Source organism: Oryx dammah, unplaced genomic scaffold (genome assembly GCF_014754425.2).
Source record: "Oryx dammah isolate SB20612 unplaced genomic scaffold, SCBI_Odam_1.1 HiC_scaffold_18, whole genome shotgun sequence".
Taxonomy (NCBI): Eukaryota; Metazoa; Chordata; class Mammalia; order Artiodactyla; family Bovidae; genus Oryx; species Oryx dammah.
The window spans coordinates 104258036-104269499 of NW_024070202.1; positions in this window are offsets into that span (position 1 = coordinate 104258036).

The following is an 11464-nucleotide window of genomic DNA, read 5'->3' on the forward strand; positions in this document are numbered from 1 at the left end:
TTTTTGTTTCCATGGTCAGGACTGTATTGTATGGCCTATATTTCCTGACTATGGAAACAAAAAGGAAATTGCTGAGGATTTCTGGAGAAGTTTTTTGTTATTGATACAGCTAATACAAGAAAGTTCTAGAATGTGAATATTTTTAGCTGGAAGCATTGCCACCAGGAACAAAATCTGGCTCCTGTTAATAAGGAAGAAGAGGTGGATGGCTGTTGGGTAAACAGAAAAGTCTGTCAGTGTTTTTCTCTTCTGTGAAGTGCTATTTATACATTTTGCCTAGCCCTTCTATTGGGTTATCACCACCTTATTAACTTTTAGTGGCCCATTGTATAATTGGGATGTTAGTTCTTTGTTGATTTTAAGGATTACAAATACTTTCTACCATTCATTCATTGATTTATTACAAGTTATAATCAACTACGCATCAAATTTACCATCTTGAGTATTTCTCAGTGTACAGTTCAGTGACATTAAGTACGTTCACATTGCTGTGCAGCCATCACCAGAACTTTTTCATCTGTCCCAATTTCAACTCTATACCCATTACATGCTAACTTCCCTACCCCCAGCCCCCGGCAACCACCATTCTGCTTTCTATCTCTATGAATTCGACTACTTTAGGGTTTCACATAAGTGGAATCATACAGTATTTGTCCTTTGGTGACTGGTTTATTTCACTTAGCATAGTGTCCTCACAGTTCATCTATGTTGTAGCATATGACAAGAGGTCCTTTTTCTTTTTACCGAGCTACGGCATGTGGATCTAGGGACCAAACCTGTGCCCCTGCAGTAGAAGCACAGAGTCTTAACCGCTGAACCACCAGAGAAGTCCCGGTCCTTCGTTTTTAAGGCTGAATAATATTCTCTTTGGGGATTTTTCCTGGGAGTCCATTGGTTAAGGCTTTGCCTTCCCATGCAGGTGGTGCAGCTTCAACCCTTGGTCGAGGAGCTAAGACCCCACATGCCTAGCGGCCAAAACAATCAAAACATAAAATGGAAGCAATATTATAACAAATTCAACAAAAGACCTAATAAAATTCGACTTGTGTATATATATGCTACATTTTGTTTATCCTTTCATCCATCAGTGGTAAATGGACATTTGGGTTGCTTCTACCTTTCAGATATTGTGAAGAGTGCTGCTTTGAACTTGGACATATAGTGTCTCTTTAAGACCGTGCTTTCAATTCTTAGGGTATATATCCTGAAGTGGAATTGCTGGATCATGTGGTTATTTATTTATTTTTGAGGATTTATTTTTATTTGGGACTTCCCAGGTGGCACCAGTAGTAAAGAATCTGCCTGCCAATGCAGGAGACCCAAAAGACACGAGTTTGATCCCTAGGTCAGGAAAATCTCCTGGAGGAGGAAATGGCACGCTACTCCAGTATTCATGCCTGGAAAATTCCATGGGCAGAGGACCCTGGCAGGCCACAGCCCATGGGGTTGCAAGGAGGCAGACGCGACTGAGCACACATTCCATTCAGTGCCTAGTAATGCTGAGCGTCTTTTCCTGTGCTTGTTGGTATTTGCATAACTTTTTTTTTTTTTTAGAAATATCTATTTAAATCCTTTGCCTGTCTTTTTATTATGTTACTTGGGGATTTTTGTTATTGTTGAATTGTAGGAGTTCTTTATATATTCTGAATATTTACTACTTATCAGATATATGGTTTGTAAGTATTTTCTCCCATTCAGTGGGTTGACTTTTTACCCTGTTTTTCAAGGTTTTTTTTAATTAATTAATTTTTATTTTTGGATGCACTGGGTCTGTGTTGCGCTTGGGCTTTCTCTAGCTGTGGAGAGTGGGGACCACTCTCTAGTTGCAGTGCACAGGCCTCTCGTGGTGGCTTCTCTTGTTGGCAGAGCACAGGCTCTAGGCACACAGGCTTCAGTAGCCACAGCTCATGGGCTTAGTTGCTCTGCGGCAAGTGGAATCTTCCTGGATCAGGGATGAAACCCGTGTCCCCTGCATAGGCAGGTGGATTCTTACCCACTGAACCACCAAGGAAGTCCTGCTTGTGTCCTCTGATTCACAGAAATTGTAAATCTTGATGTAGTCCACTTGATCTATTTTTCACTTTAGTTGTCTGTGCCTGTGTCATTCCAAGAAATCATTGTCAAATTAAATATCAAGATGCATTTCTTCTAAAAGTTTTATGGTTTTTACTTTCATGTTGAGGTCTTTAATCCATTCTGAGTTAATTTAAAAAAAAATTGATTTGGCTGCACCATGGGACACATGGGATCTTAGTACCCCAACCATGGATCAACCCATGTACCCTGCAGTGGAAGCATGGAGTCCTAACCACTGGACTGCCAGGGAATTCCCCTAAGTAAATTTTTATATACAGTGTAAGGTGAGGGTCCAACTCCACTGTTCTACATGTGGCTATCCAGTCTTCCCTATACCACTGTTGAAAAGACTGTCCCTCCCCCATTGAATGGTCTTCGTATCCTTGTCAAAAATCATTTGAACACATATGCCAGGATTTATTTCTGGCTTATCTATTTTATTCTATTGAATAACCTCAGATATGCAGGTGACACCACCCTTATGGCGGAAAGCAAAGAAGAACTAAAGAGCCTCTTGTTGAAAGTGAAAGAGGAGAGTGAAAAAGTTAGCTTAAAGCTCAACATTCAGAAAACTAAGATCATGGCATCTGGTCCCATCACTTCATGGGAAATAGATGGGGAAACAGTGGAAACAGTGTCAGACTTTATTTCTTGGGGGCTCCAAAATCACTGCAGATGGTGACTGCAGCCATGCAATTAAAAGACACTTACTCCTTGGAAGAAAAGCTATGACCAACCTAGAGAGCATATTAAAAAGCAGAGATATTACTTTTCCAACAAAGGTCCGTCTAGTCAAAGCTGTGGTTTTCCAGTGGTCATGTATGGATGTGAGAGTTGGACTATAAAGAAAGCTTAGCACCAAAGAATTGATGCTTTTGAACTGTGGTGTTGGAGAAGACTCCTGAGAGTCCGTTGGACTGCAAGGAGATCCAACCAGTCCATCCTAAAGGAAATCAGTCTTGAGTGTTCATTGGAAGGACTGATGTTGAAGCTGAAACTCCAATACTTTGGCCACCTGATGCGAAGAGCTGACTCATTTGAAAAGACCCTGATGTTGGGAAAGATTGAGGGCAGGAGGACAAGGGGACGACAGAGGATGAGATGGTTGGATGGTACCACCGACTCAATGGACATGAGTTTGGGTGAACTCTGGGAGTTGGTGATGGACAGGGAGGCCTGGCATGTTCATGGGGTCACAAAGAGTCAGACACAACTGAGTGACTAAACTAATTAAACTTACCAACTTTTAAAAAAATCAGTTTTTTTTTAATCAATTTGGGGTTTTCTGTTATTTATTGATTCTATGATTTTCCCTAAGGTTTCTCCTTCTTTTGCTGAAGGGCCTTTGTATTGATTTTTAAGTTATTGTTTTTTAGCTCCAAATCCACCCTTTTCTGCCCTGTGATGCTGGGCCTGGGACTTTGGAAACTACACATCTCCTTTGTTAGCTTTGTTTCCTATCTATAGGTTTCCCGTCTACTTGTAGGCTTACAAGTAGATAGGAAACCTGTAGAAAAGAAAAGTGACTCGCTTCTTTTGATTTACATGTTGTTTCTGTTAACATTGCCCCAGAATCTTTACATATCCTACTCATCCCTTTAGATCTGAGGTCCAAAAAAACCACTTTTTTTTTTTTAAGGCAGATTGGTGGATGAAGATTCATAATCTTACTACACCGGTAAATTTTTTTTTTTTTTTGTATGCAAGTACTTTTAAAAAAAGGACTTCCCAGGTGGCACAGTGGTTAAGAACCTGCCTGCTAAACAGATGTGAGTTTGATCACTGGATAAAGATCCCCTGGAGTAGGAAATGACAACCCACTCCAGTATTCTTGCCTGGAAAATTCCATGGGCAGAGGAGCCTCATGGGCTACAGTCCATGGGATCAGAAAGAGTTGGACACGACTGAGCACTTTTGAAAAAAATGGAACAACAGCTTTACTGAGATATAATCTACATTCCATATAATTTACCTATTTAAATGTACAATTCAGTGATTTTTAGTATACTCAGAGCAGGATGACCACAATATCTAATTTTAGAAAATTGTCATCACCTTCCAAAGTAGCCCCATTAGCAGCCTAATAGAGTCATTTTGGGGACATCCCTGGTGGCTCAGTGGGAAAGAATCTGAATTGTTTTCATCTAAGGCGAGGTTCTACAATTCTGGTCCAGAAATTGTTTTCTCTTGGGCCCTGTCTTTTATTTCTGGATGACTGCATTTGGTGGGTAAGAGATCAGATGAAGAAGCAATGCCAAACATTCCAGACCCTCTGCCCTCTGTGTTGGCTGCCACTCCAACAGGCTGCACTCACGTGCTGTGGCAGCCTGCTTTACAGGCCCTGTATAAATCGCATAGACTGTGGTCAGGATGGACAGGTTCTGTCTGCATAGCATAAGCAACGTTCATGGGAGGAAGTCTGAGCCAAAGGCTTCCTGTTAATTAGTGTTTCTCACTTGTTGGTATTACCTGTCTTTTCATCACCTTCCACCTCCATGCCAGAGGCAGCTTGGACCCAGAGGATCCTGAGGCCCACTGCTTAGATTTTATGAATTTTTTGCTGGAAAGATCAAAGATCCAAGAGGACAATAAGATTTTACTCCTAAGGGGTGTAAGCCTGTATATTTTACCATGTTCTTAAATACACAGGAAGCCTTTAAGACTTTATCCTTGAAATGAAATCTTGGCAAGACCAATTCCAGGCACTGCCGTTCACAAAACCTACAGCATGTGAAAGGCACACCCTAGAGTATGGAGTGTAACCAGCACCAATATCCTTAGCCTGAGTCTTGCCAGCAGATATATAGTAACAACAGGATAGAAGTAATGAGGAGGATAATTAGCATTCTATGGCACCTTCTGTGTGTGAGATTTAACTAGAATTCTCAAAAATGTGTACATAAAACCAGTGATGTTACTATAGCTCTCCCTTCATATTCCCCCACCCACATCTTTACTAAGGAATAATTGACAAATAAAAATTGTGTGTATTTAAGGTGTACAGCTTGCTGCTTTGCTGTATGTATACATTATGAAATAATTGCCACAGTCAAGCTAATTAACGTATATTAATAAAAGGAGCAAATTGTGGAAAAAGGAGAAGAATTCGTAGCAACATTGACTTGTGGAAAATTGTTCTGTGATTCTCTCTCCCACCCCTTCAGGGGAGTAGTGGGTAATTCTCCCTTTATATCCAATAAGGAAAGAAGACACACAGTGAACTGGTGCCTGACTCCTACCTGGAAAAGCCCCAAGCTAGAGAAGGGCTAACTTCAGATCCAGATACAAAGAAGGATAGTGAGAGTATAGGAGAGTGGCTGCTCGGGGTGGTCCTGCTCCCAGAACCTGCTCCCAGAGTCTCAGAGCAGAGGATGCTTGAGTATTCTGAACACCCACCGTGGCCTCTCAGTAGAGAGCACAGCTGGACCCACACCGGTTGTTGTTGTTTAGTCACTTGGTCGTGGTCCGACTCTTTGCAACTGCAGGGATTGTAACTCGCCAGGCTTCTCTATCCGTGGGACTTCCCAGGCAAGAATACTGGAGTGGGTTGCCATTTCCTTCTCCAGGGGATCTTCCCGACCCAGGAATCGAACCCACATCTCCTGCATTGCAGGCAGATTCTTTACCACTGAGCCACCTGGGAGCCATACTGGACCCAGCCTCAGAGGACCGCACGAAGGAAGGAGGGACTGCAGAAGACAAGAGTCTCCATGGAGCAAACCTCTGAAAAACCAGAGAGAAAACTGGCCAACCTGCAGAAGACACTTATCTCACACCACAGGAAATGTAGCCCAGAGTTCCCAGGGAACTCAGGAAGAGTCCCATGAGAGAAAAATGTCAGCTAGAGACATCCAAGGAACCCAGGAAGAGTCCCATGAGAGAAAAGGAACCCAGGAAGAGTCTCATAAGAGAAAAATGTCAGCTAGAGACATCTGCCAGGCCCAGTGCTGTAAAGTCACCTTCCGAGTATACCAGGCAGATAAGAGCTTTCCTTCAGTGCTGTGCCAATCTGCACCCCTATGTAGACTTATCAAATGCTCATCCATATGTTGAACCAAGTGGAAATGTTAATAAAGATTTCACGATCTAAAAACAGGATGGCACATGAAGTCCTGGGTTGCCCAGTCTGTTCTCTCTCCATTGTAAACCCTCACAAACATACTCATTGGGGGACAGGATGACCCGGTGGCCCTTGAAGTACAGGCTGATGATTCGAAACACTGTTCCCGTTGCACAATAACTCAAGGTCATAAGACAAACAAAACTCGACAGTCCATCTTTATTTACATTTTTGGCGTGTTATTCATCCTGGACTTCTTGCATTTGATTTCTTAAAAAAACTTTGCATGATTTATCTTGATTACTGATGCCTTTAAAATTTTGCACCTGAAGGAAGCACCTTCCTTCCAACCCTGTTTTCCAGCTCTGTTTTTCTTTCTTTTTCACCCCTTCAACCTAAGAGAACCCAGAAATCTGGGTTATTTAGCAAGAGGGAGGGGAGGGGTGAAGCATGAAGTGAAGAAAGCTTCCCATCTACAGATGGTCTGAGCTGGAGGAGAGGAACAGTGGGAGGCAAAAATAAAGATGTGCTCTCTGATTACATTCCCTGAAGATGTGCTTATTCAAGGTATTGGTCACATGAAGTTGCATACCAGCTTCAAAACAAAATCACACAGATGCTTGATTTGAGGATAAACAGAGAAACCTCCAGCATGATATGGTGAAAGAACTTAGGGTTTGAGGTCAAAGGTCATGGTTCCTCGATACATAATCTTGGGGAAATACTCTAGTAGCCTCATTCCACCATCTGTAAATTCAGTGAATGTTGTTGAAAACTTCCAATATGATTTTACATCTTTGGGGAAGACAGAGGCAAACAGCCAATGGCTGGCTGTTCAGTAAACCTTCTGGTAGAGCTATCTTCAGGCTATGTTCTGGCAATGGAGCCCAGGGGCAGAGCAGCCTTCCCACCTGGGGAGCTTAGGAAGGTGACAGCAGAGCTCAGTAGGGCAGAAATCAGAGAGATGGGTCACATGACGCTGCAGGAAAAGAATGCCTTAGTCAGAGGGAACTGTATACACAAAAGCATAGAGGATTCCACATATGTGCATAAATGCATGATATTTGTTTTTCTCTTTCTGATTTACTTCTCTCTATATGACAGACTCTAGGTCCATTCACATCTCTACAAATCACCCATTGTTGTTCCTTTTCAATAACCTCAGATATGCAGATGGCACCACCGTTATGGCAGAAAGTGAAGAGGAACTAAAAAGGCCCTTGATGAAAGTGAAAGAGGAGAGTGAAAAAGTTGGCTTAAAGCTCAACATTCAGAAAACTAAGATCATGGCATCTGGTCCCATCACTTCATGGGAAATAGATGGGGAAACAGTGGAAACAGTGTCAGACTTTATTTCTTGGGGGCTCCAAAATCACTGCAGATGGTGACTGCAGCCATGAAATTAAAAGACGCTTACTCCTTGGAAGAAAAGTTATGACCAACCTAGATAGCATATTAAAAAGCAGAGACGTTACTTTGCCGACTAAGGTCTGTCTAGTCAAGGCTATGGTTTTTCCAGTAGTCATGTATGGCTGTGAGAGTTGGACTGTGAAGAAAGCTGAGCGCTGAAGAATTGATGCTTTTGAACTGTGGTGTTGAAGAAGAGTCTTGAGAGTCCCTTGCCCTACAAGATCCAACCAGTCCATCCTAAAAGAGACCAGTCCTGAGTGTTCATTGGAAGGACCAATGCTGAGGCTGAAACTCCAGTACTTTGGCAACCTCATGTGAAGAGTTGACTCATTGGAAAAGACTTTGATGCAGGGAGGGATTGGGGGCAGGAGGAGAAGGGGACGACAGAGGATGAGATGGCTGGATGGCATCACTGACTCGATGGACATGAGTTTGGGTGAACTCTGGGAGTTGGTGATGGACAGGGAGGCCTGGCGTGCTGAGATTCATGGGGTCGCAAAGAGTCGGAAATGACTGAGCAACTGAACTGAACTGAACTGAATATACCATTGTATACATGTTCTGTATCTTTATCCATTCATCTAGTGATGGACATTGAGGTTGCTTCCACATCCTGGCTAAGAGGGGAAATCTTAAGTGTTCTCACCAAAAAAAAAAAAAAAAAAAAGGCAAGCAAATGATAATAACCATGTGAGGTGATTGATTAAGGGTAAAGGGTTTCTAAGAGCCATGCTACTGAATTTTTAGATGTCTACTGAAAAATGCCTAGAAGGTAGTCTATCTTGAAAATTCCTTTGGGACTTCTCTGGTGGTCCAGTGGCCAAGACTCTGTGCTCCCAATTCCAGGGGTCCAGATTCCATCCCTGGCCAGGGAACTTGATCCTGCATGCCACCAGTAAGACACAGCACAGTCAAATAAATAAATATTTTTTTAAGAAAAGAAAATTCCTTTGGTATCAAATTGCTAGAGCCTTGGTGACTCAGCTGAAAAGTCCATTTTAACATGCTGCTGCTCTTATATTGAAGAGGTATTTTTCCTCAAGATCTGGACATGGTGAGAGAAAAGAAGTGATGATTTAAGATTCCTCAGCTCTGTGGGATTCCCTGGTGGTCCAGTGGTTAAGACTCTGCTTGTACTGCAGCAGTGAGGGTTTGATTCCTTGTCTGGGAACTAAGGTCCCACATGCCATGTGACGTGGCCACAAAATAATAATAATAATAATAATAATAATATCCTTCAGCTCTAAGCTCTGTTCTTAAAGGCAGAAGTCTACATTTTAATAAAAACATAACATTTCAGATTGGTACTTGAGGACTCCTTGTGTGTGATGATGGAGTCAGTGCCTGAAACATCACCTGTAGTGTTCTTACAAATCGTGGCCAGTGTACTCATTTCAGATAAAACGGTGATTCCTCAAACTTCATATTCTTTACTGCATCCTACTGAGAGTGGCTAAGACTCACAGGTAAAGATCCGAAAGGCGGAAGTAGCTATAATCTCATTATGAGACCATATGTTATGTATGAAAGATAGAAACTTTGAAGAGGTATATAGAGGTTGTTATTATTAGTTTTCTCCAGAAGTCTGATTCTCTGTGTGCAGTGTCAAAGTATAGGCCAGCCAATTTCTGAGTAATTCATAGATTCAAAATCAGCAGAATTCAATTAAGTAAGGTTTGGCCATGACTGTCTTTATTCTAGTATAGGAATATAATGTCTATCTTTTTAGATTTAGGGGTTACTGGTAACCAGCCTCAAGCCAATTTGTCTGTGCTGTCGCTCTGTTCAGTTCAGTTCAGTTCAGTCACTCAGTCGTGTCCGACTCTTTGCGACCCCGTGAATCGCAGCACGCCAGGCCTCCCTGTCCATCACCAACTCCTGGAGTTCACTCAAACTCACGTCCATCGAGTCGGTGATGCCATCCATCCATCTCATCCTCTGTCGTCCCCTTCTCCTCCTGCCCCCAATCCCTCCCAGCATCAGAGTCTTTTCCAATGAGTCAACTCTTCGCATGAGGTGGCCAAAGTACTGAAGTTTCCACTTTAGCATCATTCCTTCCAAAGAAATCCCAGGGCTGATCTCCTTCAGAATGGACTGGTTGGATCTCCTTGCAGTCCAAGGAACTCTCAAGAGTTTTCTCCAACACCACAGTTCAAAAGCATCAATTCTTCGGCGCTCAGCCTTCTTCACAGTCCAACTCTCACATCCATACATGACTACCGGAAAAACCATAGCCTTGACTAGACAGACCTTTGTTGGCAAACTAATATCTCTGCTTTTTAATATCCTGTCTAGATTGGTCATAACTTTTCTTCCAAGGAGTAAGTGTCTTTTAATTTCATGGCTGCAGTCACCATCTGCAGTGATTTTGGAGCCCCGAAAAATAAAGTCTGACACTGTTTCCACTGTTTCCCCATCTATTTCCCATGAAGTGATTGGGACCAGATGCCATGATCTTAGTTTTCTGAATGTTGAGCTTTAAGTCAACCTTTTCACTCTCCTCTTTCACTTTCATCAAGAGGCTGTTTACTCTATAAAATTTAGCTTATCCCTTAATCCTAATAAATATTTCACCTTGAGTCTATTTTAAACTGAAGTAGGACAATACTGCAGGATAGGAAATTATTTATGTCAGGCTGATCTGACATTATCCATCATGGTAAATATCATTTCTTTAGAGACACTTTTGGGAGTGTTACGAAGGCAGGGATGTGTATATCTCACCCACTGCTGTGTCTTCAGGAGCTTGCCCAGTGCTAGCACAAAATACGTGCTCTGTCATCATCTTCTTGATGAATGGATTCATTTACCCATTAACCTGTGACAAGGCCTATTGTTCGGTGTGTGCGTGCGTGCGTGCTAAGTTGCTTCAGTCATGTCTGATTCTTTGTGACTCCATGGACTATAGCATGCCAGGCTCCTCTCTCCTTGGTCTCCAGGCAAGAATACTGGAGTGGATTGCCATGCCCTTCTCCAGGGGATCTTACCAATCCAGGGATCAAACATGTGTCTCTTATATCCCCTGCATTGGCAGGCGGGTTCTTTTCCACTAGCCCCACCTGGGAAGCCCCTAGTGTTTGGTGACAGTGAAAAGTGTGAGTTGCTCAGCCATGTGCAACTCTTTGTGACCCCATGGACTGTTGTCCACCAAGCCAGGTAAGAATACTGAGTGGATTGCCATTTCCTTCTAGTATTGGGCACTGGGATATAAAGAGGAAAGATGGGGTCCCTGTCCTTGAGTAGCTGATGGTTCCTTTAGTGGAGACTGACAATTGCCATGCGGTGTGCAAATCACTTTGGTAGAGCACTCTGTCTGAGTTGTGTGGGAACACAGAGGAAGGGTGTGTAACACCGTTTGAGTGATAGTGGGAGGAATAGGGGAGTGACTCAGAGAAGGCAGGGTTGCTTGAACTGTGTGTGTGTGTGTGTGTGCACATGTGTGCTCAGTCACTTCAGTGGTGTCTGACTCTTTGCCATCCCATGGACCGTAGCCCATCCAGCTCCTTTGTCCATGGATTTTCCTGGTAATAATACTGAAGTGGGTTGCCATGACCTCCTCCAGGGGATCTTCCTGGCCCAGGGATTGAACCCTGCATCTCCTGCTTTGTAGGTGGATTCTTTACCACTGAGCCATAATGGAAGCCTCTGAACTGTTTAAGGACAGGTAAAAGTTAGCCACATCAGAGCAGTAAAGGAGAAGAAATTGCAGGTTCAAAAGGAAAGGGGACCGGGACTTCCCTGGTGATCCAGTGGCTAGGACTCTCCTCTCCCAATGCAGGGGGCCTGCGGTTCAATCCCTGGCCAGGGAACTAGATCCCACGTGCCTCAGGTAAAGATCCTGCATGCTGCAACAAAGATCAGAAATCTTGTGTGCTGCAACTGTGAGCTGGCACGGCCAAATAAATAAATAATTTTAAA